We start from the raw sequence: 22,384 nt of genomic DNA on the forward strand, positions 1-22,384 counted from the left end.
AATACAGAACTGTGGGCACTGTTTTTTGCATTGAGTTAAATGACACTTGATGATGAAGTGCCACACTTGCTAATTACTATTGTTTTTGCTTTAAAAGAATATCTTGTAAGAGAGGCTAAACATTTCTGTATAAATGTTATGGTCATTTGTGAAGGTCCTGTTTGTCTTAAGTTTTGTGAGGAGGTAGAATCACTGAATATTAACCATCGCATGCATAGAGAAGAATTGATGAAGAAGATGAAGTTTGCTGCCTATTTACTGATTGCAAAATTTCAAAAATCAGCTTATTTAAAGCTTTGTGCAGAATCTATAAGATGCCGTGACCCGGATTCGAACCGGGGTTGCTGCGGCCACAACGCAGAGTACTAACCACTATACGATCACGGCAACATTCTCGAGCCAGGTAGGAGTCGAACCTACAATCTTCTGATCCGTAGTCAGACGCGTTATCCATTGCGCCACTGGCCCTTACGTTGATGTTTTCTTTTTCATGCACCATCATGCTAAAGCAAAGTAAAACCTGCAATAGGCTGTCATCGCCACATAAGTCTTTCTTTTCTTGCCAATCCACTCAGAATCTGAAACAAAATATTTTTGTTCAATCTGAAATTCATGTTTTAGAATGAACAATTTCTATCTTCCTGCATTCATGTGCGATGTTTCAATTTTTCTCACATTTTTCGAGAAAGCAAATTCACTAGTTGGCAGATAGAAAAAGAAATCATGCAAAAGAAACAATTTACAAGTTATATGTAAAGTTTCCTTTTACCTAATATTACTATCTTGAGAGTAACCAGCAAAATCACTACTTGGCAGACAAAAGTTTTGTGAGGAGGTAGAATCACTGAATATTAACCATCGCATGCATAGAGAAGAATTGATGAAGAAGATGAAGTTTGCTGCCTATTTACTGATTGCAAAATTTCAAAAATCAGCTTATTTAAAGGTTTGTGCAGAATCTATAAGATACCGTGACCCGGTTTCAAACTAGGGTTGCTGCGGCCACAACGCAGAGTCCTAACCACTATACGATCACGGCAACATTCTCCAGCCAGGAGTCGAACCTACAATCTTCTGATCCGTAGTCAGACGCGTTATCCATTGCACCACTGGCCCTTACGTTGATGTTTTCTTTTTCATGCACCATCATGCTAAAGCAAAGTAAAACCTGCAAGAGGCTGTCATCGCCACATAAGTCTTTCTTTTCTTGCCAATCCACTCAGAATCTGAAACAAAATATTTTTGTTCAATCTGAAATTCATGTTTTAGAATGAACAATTTCTATCTTCCTGCATTCATGTGCGATGTTTCAATTTTTCTCACATTTTTCGAGAAAGCAAATTCACTAGATGGCAGATAGAAAAAGAAATCATGCAAAAGAAACAATTTACAAGTTATATGTAAAGTTTCCTTTTACCTAATATTACTATCTTGAGAGTAACCAGCAAAATCACTACTTGGCAGACAAAAGTTGTCAAAATGAAAGAAAAATAATAAAGATGAAGAATTTTATTGTAGATTAGTGATGATCGACCGCTGAAAAGAGTTGATCGATTGCGCTTAGAGTGGGTGATGAGAGTGTGAGAGCTAAGCACCACCTGCAAAGAGGGTGAGAAAGAAATAGCGAGGCTTGTTCGCCACCCTCGAAGATAGAGGTAGAGACTTGCACACCACCCTCGAAGAGGGTGAGAGAGAGTGCCAGAGTAAGACGATGAAGCACAACCTGTTAGGAGAGAGAGAGAGAGAGAGAGAGAGAGAGAGAGAAGAGAGAGAGAGAGAGAGAGAGAGAGAGAGAGAGAGAGAGAGAGAGAGAGAGAGAGAGAGAGAGAGAGAGAGAGAGAGAGAGAGAGAGAGAGTTGAGCACCACCTGCACAGAGTGTGAGAAGAAAATTGTGAGACTTGTTCACCACCCTCAAAGATAGAGTTAGAGACTTGTGCACCACCCTTGAAGAGGGTGAGAGAGAGGGGGAGAGAAAGATGCCTGAGAGACACCTGTTACTCAGTCGACTAACTAGCATTGCTGAGTACACGAATGCATGATGAAGTGTCAAACTTGCTAATTACTGTTGGCAAGAGAGGCAGAGAAAGACGCTTAGGGTGTGTGCTCATGTTGCCAATTCTGCTGTGGAATTTTCCGCATGGATTTGTCTAAATCCACTTGTCAACATTGTCAACAGACATGTGGTTTATCTGTGGATTAGCCTGTGGTTCTCCCCTGCGGTTTGACACCTGTCATGGAGCAGGTGCCAAACCGCTGCAGAATCTGCACAAAGAAGTGACATGCTGTGTATTTAAAACTGCAGCAAATCTGCGTGGAAAATACTGAACTGTGGCCACTGCTTTTTGCATTGAGTTAAATGACACTTGATGATGAAGTGCCACACTTGCTAATTACTATTGTTTTTGCTTTAAAAGAATATCTTGTAAGAGAGGCTAAACATTTCTGTATAAATGTTATGGTCATTTGTGAAGTTCCTGTTTGTCTTAAGTTTTGTGAGGAGGTAGAATCACTGAATATTAACCATCGCATGCATAGAGAAGAATTGATGAAGAAGATGAAGTTTGCTGCCTATTTACTGATTGCAAAATTTCAAAAATCAGCTTATTTAAAGCTTTGTGCAGAATCTATAAGATGCCGTGACCCGGATTCGAACCGGGGTTGCTGCGGCCACAACGCAGAGTACTAACCACTATACGATCACGGCAACATTCTCGAGCCAGGTAGGAGTCGAACCTACAATCTTCTGATCCGTAGTCAGACGCGTTATCCATTGCGCCACTGGCCCTTACTTTGATGTTTTCTTTTTCATGCACCATCATGCTAAAGCAAAGTAAAACCTGCAATAGGCTGTCATCGCCACATAAGTCTTTCTTTTCTTGCCAATCCACTCAGAATCTGAAACAAAATATTTTTGTTCAATCTGAAATTCATGTTTTAGAATGAACAATTTCTATCTTCCTGCATTCATGTGCGATGTTTCAATTTTTCTCACATTTTTCGAGAAAGCAAATTCACTAGTTGGCAGATAGAAAAAGAAATCATGCAAAAGAAACAATTTACAAGTTATATGTAAAGTTTCCTTTTACCTAATATTACTATCTTGAGAGTAACCAGCAAAATCACTACTTGGCAGACAAAAGTTGTCAAAAGGAAAGAAAAATAATAAAGGTGATGAATTTTATTGTAGATCAGTGATGATCGACCGCTGAAAAGAGTTGATCGATTGCGCTTAGAGTGGGTGATGAGAGTGTGAGAGCTAAGCACCACCTGCAAAGAGGGTGAGAAAGAAATAGCGAGGCTTGTTCGCCACCCTCGAAGATAGAGGTAGAGACTTGCACACCACCCTCGAAGAGGGTGAGAGAGAGTGCCAGAGTAAGACGATGAAGAGAGAGAGAGAGAGAGATAGAGAGAGATAGAGAGAGAGTTGAGCACCACCTGCACAGAGGGTGAGAAGGAAATTGTGAGACTTGTTCACCACCCTCAAAGATAGAGTTAGAGACTTGTGCACCACCCTTGAAGAGGGTGAGAGAGAGGGGGAGAGAAAGATGCCTGAGAGACACCTGTTACTCAGTCGACTAACTAGCATTGCTGAGTACACGAATGCATGATGAAGTGTCAAACTTGCTAATTACTGTTGGCAAGAGAGGGAGAGAAAGACGCTTAGGGTGTGTGCTCATGTTGCCAATTCTGCTGTGGAATTTTCCGCATGGATTTGTCTAAATCCACTTGTCAACATTGTCAACAGACATGTGGTTTATCTGTGGATTAGCCTGTGGTTCTCCCCTGCGGTTTGACACCTGTCATGGAGCAGGTGCCAAACCGCTGCAGAATCTGCACAAAGAAGTGACATGCTGTGTATTTAAAACTGCAGCAAATCTGCGTGGAAAATACAGAACTGTGGGCACTGTTTTTTGCATTGAGTTAAATGACACTTGATGATGAAGTGCCACACTTGCTAATTACTATTGTTTTTGCTTTAAAAGAATATCTTGTAAGAGAGGCTAAACATTTCTGTATAAATGTTATGGTCATTTGTGAAGGTCCTGTTTGTCTTAAGTTTTGTGAGGAGGTAGAATCACTGAATATTAACCATCGCATGCATAGAGAAGAATTGATGAAGAAGATGAAGTTTGCTGCCTATTTACTGATTGCAAAATTTCAAAAATCAGCTTATTTAAAGCTTTGTGCAGAATCTATAAGATGCCGTGACCCGGATTCGAACCGGGGTTGCTGCGGCCACAACGCAGAGTACTAACCACTATACGATCACGGCAACATTCTCGAGCCAGGTAGGAGTCGAACCTACAATCTTCTGATCCGTAGTCAGACGCGTTATCCATTGCGCCACTGGCCCTTACGTTGATGTTTTCTTTTTCATGCACCATCATGCTAAAGCAAAGTAAAACCTGCAATAGGCTGTCATCGCCACATAAGTCTTTCTTTTCTTGCCAATCCACTCAGAATCTGAAACAAAATATTTTTGTTCAATCTGAAATTCATGTTTTAGAATGAACAATTTCTATCTTCCTGCATTCATGTGCGATGTTTCAATTTTTCTCACATTTTTCGAGAAAGCAAATTCACTAGTTGGCAGATAGAAAAAGAAATCATGCAAAAGAAACAATTTACAAGTTATATGTAAAGTTTCCTTTTACCTAATATTACTATCTTGAGAGTAACCAGCAAAATCACTACTTGGCAGACAAAAGTTTTGTGAGGAGGTAGAATCACTGAATATTAACCATCGCATGCATAGAGAAGAATTGATGAAGAAGATGAAGTTTGCTGCCTTTTTACTGATTGCAAAATTTCAAAAATCAGCTTATTTAAAGGTTTGTGCAGAATCTATAAGATACCGTGACCCGGTTTCAAACTAGGGTTGCTGCGGCCACAACGCAGAGTCCTAACCACTATACGATCACGGCAACATTCTCCAGCCAGGAGTCGAACCTACAATCTTCTGATCCGTAGTCAGACGCGTTATCCATTGCACCACTGGCCCTTACGTTGATGTTTTCTTTTTCATGCACCATCATGCTAAAGCAAAGTAAAACCTGCAATAGGCTGTCATCGCCACATAAGTCTTTCTTTTCTTGCCAATCCACTCAGAATCTGAAACAAAATATTTTTGTTCAATCTGAAATTCATGTTTTAGAATGAACAATTTCTATCTTCCTGCATTCATGTGCGATGTTTCAATTTTTCTCACATTTTTCGAGAAAGCAAATTCACTAGTTGGCAGATAGAAAAAGAAATCATGCAAAAGAAACAATTTACAAGTTATATGTAAAGTTTCCTTTTACCTAATATTACTATCTTGAGAGTAACCAGCAAAATCACTACTTGGCAGACAAAAGTTTTGTGAGGAGGTAGAATCACTGAATATTAACCATCGCATGCATAGAGAAGAATTGATGAAGAAGATGAAGTTTGCTGCCTATTTACTGATTGCAAAATTTCAAAAATCAGCTTATTTAAAGGTTTGTGCAGAATCTATAAGATACCGTGACCCGGTTTCAAACTAGGGTTGCTGCGGCCACAACGCAGAGTCCTAACCACTATACGATCACGGCAACATTCTCCAGCCAGGAGTCGAACCTACAATCTTCTGATCCGTAGTCAGACGCGTTATCCATTGCACCACTGGCCCTTACGTTGATGTTTTCTTTTTCATGCACCATCATGCTAAAGCAAAGTAAAACCTGCAATAGGCTGTCATCGCCACATAAGTCTTTCTTTTCTTGCCAATCCACTCAGAATCTGAAACAAAATATTTTTGTTCAATCTGAAATTCATGTTTTAGAATGAACAATTTCTATCTTCCTGCATTCATGTGCGATGTTTCAATTTTTCTCACATTTTTCGAGAAAGCAAATTCACTAGATGGCAGATAGAAAAAGAAATCATGCAAAAGAAACAATTTACAAGTTATATGTAAAGTTTCCTTTTACCTAATATTACTATCTTGAGAGTAACCAGCAAAATCACTACTTGGCAGACAAAAGTTGTCAAAATGAAAGAAAAATAATAAAGATGATGAATTTTATTGTAGATTAGTGATGATCGACCGCTGAAAAGAGTTGATCGATTGCGCTTAGAGTGGGTGATGAGAGTGTGAGAGCTAAGCACCACCTGCAAAGAGGGTGAGAAAGAAATAGCGAGGCTTGTTCGCCACCCTCGAAGATAGAGGTAGAGACTTGCACACCACCCTCGAAGAGGGTGAGAGAGAGTGCCAGAGTAAGACGATGAAGCACAACCTGTTAGGAGAGAGAGAGAGAGAGAGAGAGAGAGAGAGAGAGAGAGAGAGAGAGAGAGAGAGAGAGAGAGAGAGAGAGAGAGAGAGAGAGAGAGAGAGAGAGAGAGAGAGAGAGAGAGAGAGAGAGAGAGAGAGAGAGAGTTGAGCACCACCTGCACAGAGTGTGAGAAGGAAATTGTGAGACTTGTTCACCACCCTCAAAGATAGAGTTAGAGACTTGTGCACCACCCTTGAAGAGGGTGAGAGAGAGGGGGAGAGAAAGATGCCTGAGAGACACCTGTTACTCAGTCGACTAACTAGCATTGCTGAGTACACGAATGCATGATGAAGTGTCAAACTTGCTAATTACTGTTGGCAAGAGAGGGAGAGAAAGACGCTTAGGGTGTGTGCTCATGTTGCCAATTCTGCTGTGGAATTTTCCGCATGGATTTGTCTAAATCCACTTGTCAACATTGTCAACAGACATGTGGTTTATCTGTGGATTAGCCTGTGGTTCTCCCCTGCGGTTTGACACCTGTCATGGAGCAGGTGCCAAACCGCTGCAGAATCTGCACAAAGAAGTGACATGCTGTGTATTTAAAACTGCAGCAAATCTGCGTGGAAAATACTGAACTGTGGCCACTGCTTTTTGCATTGAGTTAAATGACACTTGATGATGAAGTGCCACACTTGCTAATTACTATTGTTTTTGCTTTAAAAGAATATCTTGTAAGAGAGGCTAAACATTTCTGTATAAATGTTATGGTCATTTGTGAAGTTCCTGTTTGTCTTAAGTTTTGTGAGGAGGTAGAATCACTGAATATTAACCATCGCATGCATAGAGAAGAATTGATGAAGAAGATGAAGTTTGCTGCCTATTTACTGATTGCAAAATTTCAAAAATCAGCTTATTTAAAGGTTTGTGCAGAATCTATAAGATAGCGTGACCCGGTTTCGAACTAGGGTTGATGCGGCCACAACGCAGAGTACTAACCACTATACGATCACGGCAACATTCTCCTGCCAGGTAGGAGTCGAACCTACAATCTTCTGATCCGTAGTCAGACGCGTTATCCATTGCACCACTGGCCCTTACGTTGATGTTTTCTTTTTCATGCACATCATGCTAAAGCAAAGTAAAACCTGCAATAGGCTGTCATCGCCACATAAGTCTTTCTTTTCTTGCCAATCCACTCAGAATCTGAAACAAAATATTTTTGTTCAATCTGAAATTCATGTTTTAGAATGAACAATTTCTATCTTCCTGCATTCATGTGCGATGTTTCAATTTTTCTCACATTTTTCGAGAAAGCAAATTCACTAGTTGGCAGATAGAAAAAGAAATCATGCAAAAGAAACAATTTACAAGTTATATGTAAAGTTTCCTTTTACCTAATATTACTATCTTGAGAGTAACCAGCAAAATCACTACTTGGCAGACAAAAGTTGTCAAAAGGAAAGAAAAATAATAAAGGTGATGAATTTTATTGTAGATTAGTGATGATCGACCGCTGAAAAGAGTTGATCGATTGCGCTTAGAGTGGGTGATGAGAGTGTGAGAGCTAAGCACCACCTGCAAAGAGGGTGAGAAAGAAATAGCGAGGCTTGTTCGCCACCCTCGAAGATAGAGGTAGAGACTTGCACACCACCCTCGAAGAGGGTGAGAGAGAGTGCCAGAGTAAGACGATGGAGAGAGAGAGAGAGAGATAGAGAGAGAGTTGAGCACCACCTGCACAGAGGGTGAGAAGGAAATTGTGAGACTTGTTCACCACCCTCAAAGATAGAGTTAGAGACTTGTGCACCACCCTTGAAGAGGGTGAGAGAGAGGGGGAGAGAAAGATGCCTGAGAGACACCTGTTACTCAGTCGACTAACTAGCATTGCTGAGTACACGAATGCATGATGAAGTGTCAAACTTGCTAATTACTGTTGGCAAGAGAGGGAGAGAAAGACGCTTAGGGTGTGTGCTCATGTTGCCAATTCTGCTGTGGAATTTTCCGCATGGATTTGTCTAAATCCACTTGTCAACATTGTCAACAGACATGTGGTTTATCTGTGGATTAACCTGTGGTTCTCCCCTGCGGTTTGACACCTGTCATGGAGCAGGTGCCAAACCGCTGCAGAATCTGCACAAAGAAGTGACATGCTGTGTATTTAAAACTGCAGCAAATCTGCGTGGAAAATACAGAACTGTGGCCACTGCTTTTTGCATTGAGTTAAATGACACTTGATGATGAAGTGCCACACTTGCTAATTACTATTGTTTTTGCTTTAAAAGAATATCTTGTAAGAGAGGCTAAACATTTCTGTATAAATGTTATGGTCATTTGTGAAGTTCCTGTTTGTCTTAAGTTTTGTGAGGAGGTAGAATCACTGAATATTAACCATCGCATGCATAGAGAAGAATTGATGAAGAAGATGAAGTTTGCTGCCTATTTACTGATTGCAAAATTTCAAAAATCAGCTTATTTAAAGCTTTGTGCAGAATCTATAAGATGCCGTGATGCTTCTGATCCGTAGTCAGACGCGTTATCCATTGCGCCACTGGCCCTTACGTTGATGTTTTCTTTTTCATGCACCATCATGCTAAAGCAAAGTAAAACCTGCAATAGGCTGTCATCGCCACATAAGTCTTTCTTTTCTTGCCAATCCACTCAGAATCTGAAACAAAATATTTTTGTTCAATCTGAAATTCATGTTTTAGAATGAACAATTTCTATCTTCCTGCATTCATGTGCGATGTTTCAATTTTTCTCACATTTTTTGAGAAAGCAAATTCACTAGTTGGCAGATAGAAAAAGAAATCATGCAAAAGAAACAATTTACAAGTTATATGTAAAGTTTCCTTTTACCTAATATTACTATCTTGAGAGTAACCAGCAAAATCACTACTTGGCAGACAAAAGTTGTCAAAAGGAAAGAAAAATAATAAAGATGATGAATTTTATTGTAGATTAGTGATGATCGACCGCTGAAAAGAGTTGATCGATTGCGCTTAGAGTGGGTGATGAGAGTGTGAGAGCTAAGCACCACCTGCAAAGAGGGTGAGAAAGAAATAGCGAGGCTTGTTCGCCACCCTCGAAGATAGAGGTAGAGACTTGCACACCACCCTCGAAGAGGGTGAGAGAGAGTGCCAGAGTAAGACGATGAAGAGAGAGAGAGAGAGAGAGAGATAGAGAGAGCGTTGAGCACCACCTGCACAGAGGGTGAGAAGGAAATTGTGAGACTTGTTCACCACCCTCAAAGATAGAGTTAGAGACTTGTGCACCACCCTTGAAGAGGGTGAGAGAGAGGGGGAGAGAAAGATGCCTGAGAGACACCTGTTACTCAGTCGACTAACTAGCATTGCTGAGTACACGAATGCATGATGAAGTGTCAAACTTGCTAATTACTGTTGGCAAGAGAGGGAGAGAAAGACGCTTAGGGTGTGTGCTCATGTTGCCAATTCTGCTGTGGAATTTTCCGCATGGATTTGTCTAAATCCACTTGTCAACATTGTCAACAGACATGTGGTTTATCTGTGGATTAGCCTGTGGTTCTCCCCTGCGGTTTGACACCTGTCATGGAGCAGGTGCCAAACCGCTGCAGAATCTGCACAAAGAAGTGACATGCTGTGTATTTAAAACTGCAGCAAATCTGCGTGGAAAATACAGAACTGTGGGCACTGTTTTTTGCATTGAGTTAAATGACACTTGATGATGAAGTGCCACACTTGCTAATTACTATTGTTTTTGCTTTAAAAGAATATCTTGTAAGAGAGGCTAAACATTTCTGTATAAATGTTATGGTCATTTGTGAAGGTCCTGTTTGTCTTAAGTTTTGTGAGGAGGTAGAATCACTGAATATTAACCATCGCATGCATAGAGAAGAATTGATGAAGAAGATGAAGTTTGCTGCCTATTTACTGATTGCAAAATTTCAAAAATCAGCTTATTTAAAGCTTTGTGCAGAATCTATAAGATGCCGTGACCCGGATTCGAACCGGGGTTGCTGCGGCCACAACGCAGAGTACTAACCACTATACGATCACGGCAACATTCTCGAGCCAGGTAGGAGTCGAACCTACAATCTTCTGATCCGTAGTCAGACGCGTTATCCATTGCGCCACTGGCCCTTACGTTGATGTTTTCTTTTTCATGCACCATCATGCTAAAGTAAAGTAAAACCTGCAATAGGCTGTCATCGCCACATAAGTCTTTCTTTTCTTGCCAATCCACTCAGAATCTGAAACAAAATATTTTTGTTCAATCTGAAATTCATGTTTTAGAATGAACAATTTCTATCTTCCTGCATTCATGTGCGATGTTTCAATTTTTCTCACATTTTTCGAGAAAGCAAATTCACTAGTTGGCAGATAGAAAAAGAAATCATGCAAAAGAAACAATTTACAAGTTATATGTAAAGTTTCCTTTTACCTAATATTACTATCTTGAGAGTAACCAGCAAAATCACTACTTGGCAGACAAAAGTTTTGTGAGGAGGTAGAATCACTGAATATTAACCATCGCATGCATAGAGAAGAATTGATGAAGAAGATGAAGTTTGCTGCCTATTTACTGATTGCAAAATTTCAAAAATCAGCTTATTTAAAGGTTTGTGCAGAATCTATAAGATACCGTGACCCGGTTTCAAACTAGGGTTGCTGCGGCCACAACGCAGAGTCCTAACCACTATACGATCACGGCAACATTCTCCAGCCAGGAGTCGAACCTACAATCTTCTGATCCGTAGTCAGACGCGTTATCCATTGCACCACTGGCCCTTACGTTGATGTTTTCTTTTTCATGCACCATCATGCTAAAGCAAAGTAAAACCTGCAAGAGGCTGTCATCGCCACATAAGTCTTTCTTTTCTTGCCAATCCACTCAGAATCTGAAACAAAATATTTTTGTTCAATCTGAAATTCATGTTTTAGAATGAACAATTTCTATCTTCCTGCATTCATGTGCGATGTTTCAATTTTTCTCACATTTTTCGAGAAAGCAAATTCACTAGATGGCAGATAGAAAAAGAAATCATGCAAAAGAAACAATTTACAAGTTATATGTAAAGTTTCCTTTTACCTAATATTACTATCTTGAGAGTAACCAGCAAAATCACTACTTGGCAGACAAAAGTTGTCAAAATGAAAGAAAAATAATAAAGATGAAGAATTTTATTGTAGATTAGTGATGATCGACCGCTGAAAAGAGTTGATCGATTGCGCTTAGAGTGGGTGATGAGAGTGTGAGAGCTAAGCACCACCTGCAAAGAGGGTGAGAAAGAAATAGCGAGGCTTGTTCGCCACCCTCGAAGATAGAGGTAGAGACTTGCACACCACCCTCGAAGAGGGTGAGAGAGAGTGCCAGAGTAAGACGATGAAGCACAACCTGTTAGGAGAGAGAGAGAGAGAGAGAGAGAGAGAGAGAGAGAGAGAGAGAGAGAGAGAGAGAGAGAGAGAGAGAGAGAGAGAGAGAGAGAGAGAGAGAGAGAGAGAGAGAGAGAGAGAGAGAGAGAGAGAGAGAGAGAGAGAGAGAGAGTTGAGCACCACCTGCACAGAGTGTGAGAAGAAAATTGTGAGACTTGTTCACCACCCTCAAAGATAGAGTTAGAGACTTGTGCACCACCCTTGAAGAGGGTGAGAGAGAGGGGGAGAGAAAGATGCCTGAGAGACACCTGTTACTCAGTCGACTAACTAGCATTGCTGAGTACACGAATGCATGATGAAGTGTCAAACTTGCTAATTACTGTTGGCAAGAGAGGCAGAGAAAGACGCTTAGGGTGTGTGCTCATGTTGCCAATTCTGCTGTGGAATTTTCCGCATGGATTTGTCTAAATCCACTTGTCAACATTGTCAACAGACATGTGGTTTATCTGTGGATTAGCCTGTGGTTCTCCCCTGCGGTTTGACACCTGTCATGGAGCAGGTGCCAAACCGCTGCAGAATCTGCACAAAGAAGTGACATGCTGTGTATTTAAAACTGCAGCAAATCTGCGTGGAAAATACTGAACTGTGGCCACTGCTTTTTGCATTGAGTTAAATGACACTTGATGATGAAGTGCCACACTTGCTAATTACTATTGTTTTTGCTTTAAAAGAATATCTTGTAAGAGAGGCTAAACATTTCTGTATAAATGTTATGGTCATTTGTGAAGTTCCTGTTTGTCTTAAGTTTTGTGAGGAGGTAGAATCACTGAATATTAACCATCGCATGCATAGAGAAGAATTGATGAAGAAGATGAAGTTTGCTGCCTATTTACTGATTGCAAAATTTCAAAAATCAGCTTATTTAAAGCTTTGTGCAGAATCTATAAGATGCCGTGACCCGGATTCGAACCGGGGTTGCTGCGGCCACAACGCAGAGTACTAACCACTATACGATCACGGCAACATTCTCGAGCCAGGTAGGAGTCGAACCTACAATCTTCTGATCCGTAGTCAGACGCGTTATCCATTGCGCCACTGGCCCTTACTTTGATGTTTTCTTTTTCATGCACCATCATGCTAAAGCAAAGTAAAACCTGCAATAGGCTGTCATCGCCACATAAGTCTTTCTTTTCTTGCCAATCCACTCAGAATCTGAAACAAAATATTTTTGTTCAATCTGAAATTCATGTTTTAGAATGAACAATTTCTATCTTCCTGCATTCATGTGCGATGTTTCAATTTTTCTCACATTTTTCGAGAAAGCAAATTCACTAGTTGGCAGATAGAAAAAGAAATCATGCAAAAGAAACAATTTACAAGTTATATGTAAAGTTTCCTTTTACCTAATATTACTATCTTGAGAGTAACCAGCAAAATCACTACTTGGCAGACAAAAGTTGTCAAAAGGAAAGAAAAATAATAAAGGTGATGAATTTTATTGTAGATCAGTGATGATCGACCGCTGAAAAGAGTTGATCGATTGCGCTTAGAGTGGGTGATGAGAGTGTGAGAGCTAAGCACCACCTGCAAAGAGGGTGAGAAAGAAATAGCGAGGCTTGTTCGCCACCCTCGAAGATAGAGGTAGAGACTTGCACACCACCCTCGAAGAGGGTGAGAGAGAGTGCCAGAGTAAGACGATGAAGAGAGAGAGAGAGAGAGATAGAGAGAGATAGAGAGAGAGTTGAGCACCACCTGCACAGAGGGTGAGAAGGAAATTGTGAGACTTGTTCACCACCCTCAAAGATAGAGTTAGAGACTTGTGCACCACCCTTGAAGAGGGTGAGAGAGAGGGGGAGAGAAAGATGCCTGAGAGACACCTGTTACTCAGTCGACTAACTAGCATTGCTGAGTACACGAATGCATGATGAAGTGTCAAACTTGCTAATTACTGTTGGCAAGAGAGGGAGAGAAAGACGCTTAGGGTGTGTGCTCATGTTGCCAATTCTGCTGTGGAATTTTCCGCATGGATTTGTCTAAATCCACTTGTCAACATTGTCAACAGACATGTGGTTTATCTGTGGATTAGCCTGTGGTTCTCCCCTGCGGTTTGACACCTGTCATGGAGCAGGTGCCAAACCGCTGCAGAATCTGCACAAAGAAGTGACATGCTGTGTATTTAAAACTGCAGCAAATCTGCGTGGAAAATACAGAACTGTGGGCACTGTTTTTTGCATTGAGTTAAATGACACTTGATGATGAAGTGCCACACTTGCTAATTACTATTGTTTTTGCTTTAAAAGAATATCTTGTAAGAGAGGCTAAACATTTCTGTATAAATGTTATGGTCATTTGTGAAGGTCCTGTTTGTCTTAAGTTTTGTGAGGAGGTAGAATCACTGAATATTAACCATCGCATGCATAGAGAAGAATTGATGAAGAAGATGAAGTTTGCTGCCTATTTACTGATTGCAAAATTTCAAAAATCAGCTTATTTAAAGCTTTGTGCAGAATCTATAAGATGCCGTGACCCGGATTCGAACCGGGGTTGCTGCGGCCACAACGCAGAGTACTAACCACTATACGATCACGGCAACATTCTCGAGCCAGGTAGGAGTCGAACCTACAATCTTCTGATCCGTAGTCAGACGCGTTATCCATTGCGCCACTGGCCCTTACGTTGATGTTTTCTTTTTCATGCACCATCATGCTAAAGCAAAGTAAAACCTGCAATAGGCTGTCATCGCCACATAAGTCTTTCTTTTCTTGCCAATCCACTCAGAATCTGAAACAAAATATTTTTGTTCAATCTGAAATTCATGTTTTAGAATGAACAATTTCTATCTTCCTGCATTCATGTGCGATGTTTCAATTTTTCTCACATTTTTCGAGAAAGCAAATTCACTAGTTGGCAGATAGAAAAAGAAATCATGCAAAAGAAACAATTTACAAGTTATATGTAAAGTTTCCTTTTACCTAATATTACTATCTTGAGAGTAACCAGCAAAATCACTACTTGGCAGACAAAAGTTTTGTGAGGAGGTAGAATCACTGAATATTAACCATCGCATGCATAGAGAAGAATTGATGAAGAAGATGAAGTTTGCTGCCTTTTTACTGATTGCAAAATTTCAAAAATCAGCTTATTTAAAGGTTTGTGCAGAATCTATAAGATACCGTGACCCGGTTTCAAACTAGGGTTGCTGCGGCCACAACGCAGAGTCCTAACCACTATACGATCACGGCAACATTCTCCAGCCAGGAGTCGAACCTACAATCTTCTGATCCGTAGTCAGACGCGTTATCCATTGCACCACTGGCCCTTACGTTGATGTTTTCTTTTTCATGCACCATCATGCTAAAGCAAAGTAAAACCTGCAATAGGCTGTCATCGCCACATAAGTCTTTCTTTTCTTGCCAATCCACTCAGAATCTGAAACAAAATATTTTTGTTCAATCTGAAATTCATGTTTTAGAATGAACAATTTCTATCTTCCTGCATTCATGTGCGATGTTTCAATTTTTCTCACATTTTTTGAGAAAGCAAATTCACTAGTTGGCAGATAGAAAAAGAAATCATGCAAAAGAAACAATTTACAAGTTATATGTAAAGTTTCCTTTTACCTAATATTACTATCTTGAGAGTAACCAGCAAAATCACTACTTGGCAGACAAAAGTTGTCAAAAGGAAAGAAAAATAATAAAGATGATGAATTTTATTGTAGATTAGTGATGATCGACCGCTGAAAAGAGTTGATCGATTGCGCTTAGAGTGGGTGATGAGAGTGTGAGAGCTAAGCACCACCTGCAAAGAGGGTGAGAAAGAAATAGCGAGGCTTGTTCGCCACCCTCGAAGATAGAGGTAGAGACTTGCACACCACCCTCGAAGAGGGTGAGAGAGAGTGCCAGAGTAAGACGATGAAGAGAGAGAGAGAGAGAGAGAGATAGAGAGAGCGTTGAGCACCACCTGCACAGAGGGTGAGAAGGAAATTGTGAGACTTGTTCACCACCCTCAAAGATAGAGTTAGAGACTTGTGCACCACCCTTGAAGAGGGTGAGAGAGAGGGGGAGAGAAAGATGCCTGAGAGACACCTGTTACTCAGTCGACTAACTAGCATTGCTGAGTACACGAATGCATGATGAAGTGTCAAACTTGCTAATTACTGTTGGCAAGAGAGGGAGAGAAAGACGCTTAGGGTGTGTGCTCATGTTGCCAATTCTGCTGTGGAATTTTCCGCATGGATTTGTCTAAATCCACTTGTCAACATTGTCAACAGACATGTGGTTTATCTGTGGATTAGCCTGTGGTTCTCCCCTGCGGTTTGACACCTGTCATGGAGCAGGTGCCAAACCGCTGCAGAATCTGCACAAAGAAGTGACATGCTGTGTATTTAAAACTGCAGCAAATCTGCGTGGAAAATACAGAACTGTGGGCACTGTTTTTTGCATTGAGTTAAATGACACTTGATGATGAAGTGCCACACTTGCTAATTACTATTGTTTTTGCTTTAAAAGAATATCTTGTAAGAGAGGCTAAACATTTCTGTATAAATGTTATGGTCATTTGTGAAGGTCCTGTTTGTCTTAAGTTTTGTGAGGAGGTAGAATCACTGAATATTAACCATCGCATGCATAGAGAAGAATTGATGAAGAAGATGAAGTTTGCTGCCTATTTACTGATTGCAAAATTTCAAAAATCAGCTTATTTAAAGCTTTGTGCAGAATCTATAAGATGCCGTGACCCGGATTTGCTGCGGCCACAACGCAGAGTACTAACCACTATACGATCACGGCAACATTCTCGAGCCAGGTAGGAGTCGAACCTACAATCTTCTGATCCGTAGTCAGACGCGTTATCCATTGCGCCACTGGCCCTTACGTTGATGTTTTCTTTTTCATGCACCATCATGCTAAAGCAAAGTAAAACCTGCAATAGGCTGTCATCGCCACATAAGTCTTTCTTTTCTTGCCAATCCACTCAGAATCTGAAACAAAATATTTTTGTTCAATCTGAAATTCATGTTTTAGAATGAACAATTTCTATCTTCCTGCATTCATGTGCGATGTTTCAATTTTTCTCACATTTTTCGAGAAAGCAAATTCACTAGTTGGCAGATAGAAAAAGAAATCATGCAAAAGAAACAATTTACAAGTTATATGTAAAGTTTCCTTTTACCTAATATTACTATCTTGAGAGTAACCAGCAAAATCACTACTTGGCAGACAAAAGTTTTGTGAGGAGGTAGAATCACTGAATATTAACCATCGCATGCATAGAGAAGAATTGATGAAGAAGATGAAGTTTGCTGCCTATTTACTGATTGCAAAATTTCAAAAATCAGCTTATTTAAAGGTTTGTGCAGAATCTATAAGATACCGTGACCCGGTTTCAAACTAGGGTTGCTGCGGCCACAACGCAGAGTCCTAACCACTATACGATCACGGCAACATTCTCCAGCCAGGAGTCGAACCTACAATCTTCTGATCCGTAGTCAGACGCGTTATCCATTGCACCACTGGCCCTTACGTTGATGTTTTCTTTTTCATGCACCATCATGCTAAAGCAAAGTAAAACCTGCAAGAGGCTGTCATCGCCACATAAGTCTTTCTTTTCTTGCCAATCCACTCAGAATCTGAAACAAAATATTTTTGTTCAATCTGAAATTCATGTTTTAGAATGAACAATTTCTATCTTCCTGCATTCATGTGCGATGTTTCAATTTTTCTCACATTTTTCGAGAAAGCAAATTCACTAGATGGCAGATAGAAAAAGAAATCATGCAAAAGAAACAATTTACAAGTTATATGTAAAGTTTCCTTTTACCTAATATTACTATCTTGAGAGTAACCAGCAAAATCACTACTTGGCAGACAAAAGTTGTCAAAATGAAAGAAAAATAATAAAGATGAAGAATTTTATTGTAGATTAGTGATGATCGACCGCTGAAAAGAGTTGATCGATTGCGCTTAGAGTGGGTGATGAGAGTGTGAGAGCTAAGCACCACCTGCAAAGAGGGTGAGAAAGAAATAGCGAGGCTTGTTCGCCACCATCGAAGATAGAGGTAGAGACTTGCACACCACCCTCGAAGAGGGTGAGAGAGAGTGCCAGAGTAAGACGATGAAGCACAACCTGTTAGGAGAGAGAGAGAGAGAGAGAGAGAGAGAGAGAGAGAGAGAGAGAGAGAGAGAGAGAGAGAGAGAGAGAGAGAGAGAGAGAGAGAGAGAGAGAGAGAGAGAGAGAGAGAGAGAGAGAGAGAGAGAGAGAGAGAGTTGAGCACCACCTGCACAGAGTGTGAGAAGAAAATTGTGAGACTTGTTCACCACCCTCAAAGATAGAGTTAGAGACTTGTGCACCACCCTTGAAGAGGGTGAGAGAGAGGGGGAGAGAAAGATGCCTGAGAGACACCTGTTACTCAGTCGACTAACTAGCATTGCTGAGTACACGAATGCATGATGAAGTGTCAAACTTGCTAATTACTGTTGGCAAGAGAGGGAGAGAAAGACGCTTAGGGTGTGTGCTCATGTTGCCAATTCTGCTGTGGAATTTTCCGCATGGATTTGTCTAAATCCACTTGTCAACATTGTCAACAGACATGAGGATTAGCCTGTGGTTCTCCCCTGCGGTTTGACACCTGTCATGGAGCAGGTGCCAAACCGCTGCAGAATCTGCACAAAGAAGTGACATGCTGTGTATTTAAAACTGCAGCAAATCTGCGTGGAAAATACAGAACTGTGGGCACTGTTTTTTGCATTGAGTTAAATGACACTTGATGATGAAGTGCCACACTTGCTAATTACTATTGTTTTTGCTTTAAAAGAATATCTTGTAAGAGAGGCTAAACATTTCTGTATAAATGTTATGGTCATTTGTGAAGGTCCTGTTTGTCTTAAGTTTTGTGAGGAGGTAGAATCACTGAATATTAACCATCGCATGCATAGAGAAGAATTGATGAAGAAGATGAAGTTTGCTGCCTATTTACTGATTGCAAAATTTCAAAAATCAGCTTATTTAAAGCTTTGTGCAGAATCTATAAGATGCCGTGACCCGGATTCGAACCGGGGTTACTGCGGCCACAACGCAGAGTACTAACCACTATACGATCACGGCAACATTCTCGAGCCAGGTAGGAGTCGAACCTACAATCTTCTGATCCGTAGTCAGACGCGTTATCCATTGCGCCACTGGCCCTTACGTTGATGTTTTCTTTTTCATGCACCATCATGCTAAAGCAAAGTAAAACCTGCAATAGGCTGTCATCGCCACATAAGTCTTTCTTTTCTTGCCAATCCACTCAGAATCTGAAACAAAATATTTTAGTTCAATCTGAAATTCATGTTTTAGAATGAACAATTTCTATCTTCCTGCATTCATGTGCGATGTTTCAATTTTTCTCACATTTTTCGAGAAAGCAAATTCACTAGTTGGCAGATAGAAAAAGAAATCATGCAAAAGAAACAATTTACAAGTTATATGTAAAGTTTCCTTTTACCTAATATTACTATCTTGAGAGTAACCAGCAAAATCACTACTTGGCAGACAAAAGTTTTGTGAGGAGGTAGAATCACTGAATATTAACCATCGCATGCATAGAGAAGAATTGATGAAGAAGATGAAGTTTGCTGCCTATTTACTGATTGCAAAATTTCAAAAATCAGCTTATTTAAAGGTTTGTGCAGAATCTATAAGATACCGTGACCCGGTTTCAAACTAGGGTTGCTGCGGCCACAACGCAGAGTCCTAACCACTATACGATCACGGCAACATTCTCCAGCCAGGAGTCGAACCTACAATCTTCTGATCCGTAGTCAGACGCGTTATCCATTGCACCACTGGCCCTTACGTTGATGTTTTCTTTTTCATGCACCATCATGCTAAAGCAAAGTAAAACCTGCAATAGGCTGTCATCGCCACATAAGTCTTTCTTTTCTTGCCAATCCACTCAGAATCTGAAACAAAATATTTTTGTTCAATCTGAAATTCATGTTTTAGAATGAACAATTTCTATCTTCCTGCATTCATGTGCGATGTTTCAATTTTTCTCACATTTTTCGAGAAAGCAAATTCACTAGATGGCAGATAGAAAAAGAAATCATGCAAAAGAAACAATTTACAAGTTATATGTAAAGTTTCCTTTTACCTAATATTACTATCTTGAGAGTAACCAGCAAAATCACTACTTGGCAGACAAAAGTTGTCAAAATGAAAGAAAAATAATAAAGATGATGAATTTTATTGTAGATTAGTGATGATCGACCGCTGAAAAGAGTTGATCGATTGCGCTTAGAGTGGGTGATGAGAGTGTGAGAGCTAAGCACCACCTGCAAAGAGGGTGAGAAAGAAATAGCGAGGCTTGTTCGCCACCCTCGAAGATAGAGGTAGAGACTTGCACACCACCCTCGAAGAGGGTGAGAGAGAGTGCCAGAGTAAGACGATGAAGCACAACCTGTTAGGAGAGAGAGAGAGAGAGAGAGAGAGAGAGAGAGAGAGAGAGAGAGAGAGAGAGAGAGAGAGAGAGAGAGAGAGAGAGAGAGAGAGAGAGAGAGAGAGAGAGAGAGAGAGAGAGAGAGAGAGAGAGAGAGAGAGAGAGAGAGTTGAGCACCACCTGCACAGAGTGTGAGAAGAAAATTGTGAGACTTGTTCACCACCCTCAAAGATAGAGTTAGAGACTTGTGCACCACCCTTGAAGAGGGTGAGAGAGAGGGGGAGAGAAAGATGCCTGAGAGACACCTGTTACTCAGTCGACTAACTAGCATTGCTGAGTACACGAATGCATGATGAAGTGTCAAACTTGCTAATTACTGTTGGCAAGAGAGGCAGAGAAAGACGCTTAGGGTGTGTGCTCATGTTGCCAATTCTGCTGTGGAATTTTCCGCATGGATTTGTCTAAATCCACTTGTCAACATTGTCAACAGACATGTGGTTTATCTGTGGATTAGCCTGTGGTTCTCCCCTGCGGTTTGACACCTGTCATGGAGCAGGTGCCAAACCGCTGCAGAATCTGCACAAAGAAGTGACATGCTGTGTATTTAAAACTGCAGCAAATCTGCGTGGAAAATACTGAACTGTGGCCACTGCTTTTTGCATTGAGTTAAATGACACTTGATGATGAAGTGCCACACTTGCTAATTACTATTGTTTTTGCTTTAAAAGAATATCTTGTAAGAGAGGCTAAACATTTCTGTATAAATGTTATGGTCATTTGTGAAGTTCCTGTTTGTCTTAAGTTTTGTGAGGAGGTAGAATCACTGAATATTAACCATCGCATGCATAGAGAAGAATTGATGAAGAAGATGAAGTTTGCTGCCTATTTACTGATTGCAAAATTTCAAAAATCAGCTTATTTAAAGCTTTGTGCAGAATCTATAAGATGCCGTGACCCGGATTCGAACCGGGGTTGCTGCGGCCACAACGCAGAGTACTAACCACTATACGATCACGGCAACATTCTCGAGCCAGGTAGGAGTCGAACCTACAATCTTCTGATCCGTAGTCAGACGCGTTATCCATTGCGCCACTGGCCCTTACTTTGATGTTTTCTTTTTCATGCACCATCATGCTAAAGCAAAGTAAAACCTGCAATAGGCTGTCATCGCCACATAAGTCTTTCTTTTCTTGCCAATCCACTCAGAATCTGAAACAAAATATTTTTGTTCAATCTGAAATTCATGTTTTAGAATGAACAATTTCTATCTTCCTGCATTCATGTGCGATGTTTCAATTTTTCTCACATTTTTCGAGAAAGCAAATTCACTAGTTGGCAGATAGAAAAAGAAATCATGCAAAAGAAACAATTTACAAGTTATATGTAAAGTTTCCTTTTACCTAATATTACTATCTTGAGAGTAACCAGCAAAATCACTACTTGGCAGACAAAAGTTGTCAAAAGGAAAGAAAAATAATAAAGGTGATGAATTTTATTGTAGATCAGTGATGATCGACCGCTGAAAAGAGTTGATCGATTGCGCTTAGAGTGGGTGATGAGAGTGTGAGAGCTAAGCACCACCTGCAAAGAGGGTGAGAAAGAAATAGCGAGGCTTGTTCGCCACCCTCGAAGATAGAGGTAGAGACTTGCACACCACCCTCGAAGAGGGTGAGAGAGAGTGCCAGAGTAAGACGATGAAGAGAGAGAGAGAGAGAGATAGAGAGAGATAGAGAGAGAGTTGAGCACCACCTGCACAGAGGGTGAGAAGGAAATTGTGAGACTTGTTCACCACCCTCAAAGATAGAGTTAGAGACTTGTGCACCACCCCTTGAAGAGGGTGAGAGAGAGGGGGAGAGAAAGATGCCTGAGAGACACCTGTTACTCAGTCGACTAACTAGCATTGCTGAGTACACGAATGCATGATGAAGTGTCAAACTTGCTAATTACTGTTGGCAAGAGAGGGAGAGAAAGACGCTTAGGGTGTGTGCTCATGTTGCCAATTCTGCTGTGGAATTTTCCGCATGGATTTGTCTAAATCCACTTGTCAACATTGTCAACAGACATGTGGTTTATCTGTGGATTAGCCTGTGGTTCTCCCCTGCGGTTTGACACCTGTCATGGAGCAGGTGCCAAACCGCTGCAGAATCTGCACAAAGAAGTGACATGCTGTGTATTTAAAACTGCAGCAAATCTGCGTGGAAAATACAGAACTGTGGGCACTGTTTTTTGCATTGAGTTAAATGACACTTGATGATGAAGTGCCACACTTGCTAATTACTATTGTTTTTGCTTTAAAAGAATATCTTGTAAGAGAGGCTAAACATTTCTGTATAAATGTTATGGTCATTTGTGAAGGTCCTGTTTGTCTTAAGTTTTGTGAGGA

The 22,384-nt window shown here is 40.6% G+C and overlaps 17 non-coding genes across 17 annotated transcripts; all 17 read right to left on the reverse strand.

Annotated features, from left to right (window-relative positions):
- Window positions 1-315: 315 nt before the first annotated feature.
- Window positions 316-387, reverse strand: TRNAH-GUG (transfer RNA histidin (anticodon GUG)). The gene has a single exon. It is a non-coding gene; the product is annotated as a tRNA-His (tRNA).
- Window positions 388-395: 8 nt separating this feature from the next.
- On the reverse strand, window positions 396-468 carry TRNAR-ACG (transfer RNA arginine (anticodon ACG)). The gene has a single exon. It is a non-coding gene; the product is annotated as a tRNA-Arg (tRNA).
- Window positions 469-2,633: 2,165 nt separating this feature from the next.
- On the reverse strand, window positions 2,634-2,705 carry TRNAH-GUG (transfer RNA histidin (anticodon GUG)). The gene has a single exon. It is a non-coding gene; the product is annotated as a tRNA-His (tRNA).
- Window positions 2,706-2,713: 8 nt separating this feature from the next.
- TRNAR-ACG (transfer RNA arginine (anticodon ACG)) lies at window positions 2,714-2,786 on the reverse strand. The gene has a single exon. It is a non-coding gene; the product is annotated as a tRNA-Arg (tRNA).
- A 1,416-nt stretch (window positions 2,787-4,202) lies between these two features.
- On the reverse strand, window positions 4,203-4,274 carry TRNAH-GUG (transfer RNA histidin (anticodon GUG)). The gene has a single exon. It is a non-coding gene; the product is annotated as a tRNA-His (tRNA).
- An 8-nt stretch (window positions 4,275-4,282) lies between these two features.
- On the reverse strand, window positions 4,283-4,355 carry TRNAR-ACG (transfer RNA arginine (anticodon ACG)). The gene has a single exon. It is a non-coding gene; the product is annotated as a tRNA-Arg (tRNA).
- A 5,841-nt stretch (window positions 4,356-10,196) lies between these two features.
- Window positions 10,197-10,268, reverse strand: TRNAH-GUG (transfer RNA histidin (anticodon GUG)). The gene has a single exon. It is a non-coding gene; the product is annotated as a tRNA-His (tRNA).
- Window positions 10,269-10,276: 8 nt separating this feature from the next.
- On the reverse strand, window positions 10,277-10,349 carry TRNAR-ACG (transfer RNA arginine (anticodon ACG)). Its single transcript has one exon. It is a non-coding gene; the product is annotated as a tRNA-Arg (tRNA).
- A 2,182-nt stretch (window positions 10,350-12,531) lies between these two features.
- TRNAH-GUG (transfer RNA histidin (anticodon GUG)) lies at window positions 12,532-12,603 on the reverse strand. Its single transcript has one exon. It is a non-coding gene; the product is annotated as a tRNA-His (tRNA).
- An 8-nt stretch (window positions 12,604-12,611) lies between these two features.
- On the reverse strand, window positions 12,612-12,684 carry TRNAR-ACG (transfer RNA arginine (anticodon ACG)). The gene has a single exon. It is a non-coding gene; the product is annotated as a tRNA-Arg (tRNA).
- A 1,416-nt stretch (window positions 12,685-14,100) lies between these two features.
- TRNAH-GUG (transfer RNA histidin (anticodon GUG)) lies at window positions 14,101-14,172 on the reverse strand. The gene has a single exon. It is a non-coding gene; the product is annotated as a tRNA-His (tRNA).
- An 8-nt stretch (window positions 14,173-14,180) lies between these two features.
- TRNAR-ACG (transfer RNA arginine (anticodon ACG)) lies at window positions 14,181-14,253 on the reverse strand. The gene has a single exon. It is a non-coding gene; the product is annotated as a tRNA-Arg (tRNA).
- A 2,127-nt stretch (window positions 14,254-16,380) lies between these two features.
- Window positions 16,381-16,453, reverse strand: TRNAR-ACG (transfer RNA arginine (anticodon ACG)). Its single transcript has one exon. It is a non-coding gene; the product is annotated as a tRNA-Arg (tRNA).
- Window positions 16,454-18,614: 2,161 nt separating this feature from the next.
- On the reverse strand, window positions 18,615-18,686 carry TRNAH-GUG (transfer RNA histidin (anticodon GUG)). Its single transcript has one exon. It is a non-coding gene; the product is annotated as a tRNA-His (tRNA).
- Window positions 18,687-18,694: 8 nt separating this feature from the next.
- On the reverse strand, window positions 18,695-18,767 carry TRNAR-ACG (transfer RNA arginine (anticodon ACG)). The gene has a single exon. It is a non-coding gene; the product is annotated as a tRNA-Arg (tRNA).
- A 2,180-nt stretch (window positions 18,768-20,947) lies between these two features.
- Window positions 20,948-21,019, reverse strand: TRNAH-GUG (transfer RNA histidin (anticodon GUG)). The gene has a single exon. It is a non-coding gene; the product is annotated as a tRNA-His (tRNA).
- Window positions 21,020-21,027: 8 nt separating this feature from the next.
- Window positions 21,028-21,100, reverse strand: TRNAR-ACG (transfer RNA arginine (anticodon ACG)). Its single transcript has one exon. It is a non-coding gene; the product is annotated as a tRNA-Arg (tRNA).
- Between the last annotated feature and the right edge of the window lie 1,284 nt (window positions 21,101-22,384).

The sequence above is a fragment of the Dendrobates tinctorius genome, unplaced genomic scaffold, assembly GCF_039654945.1.
Source record: "Dendrobates tinctorius isolate UK_male_01 unplaced genomic scaffold, ASM3965494v1 ptg000228l, whole genome shotgun sequence".
NCBI classification, from domain to species: domain Eukaryota; kingdom Metazoa; phylum Chordata; class Amphibia; order Anura; family Dendrobatidae; genus Dendrobates; species Dendrobates tinctorius.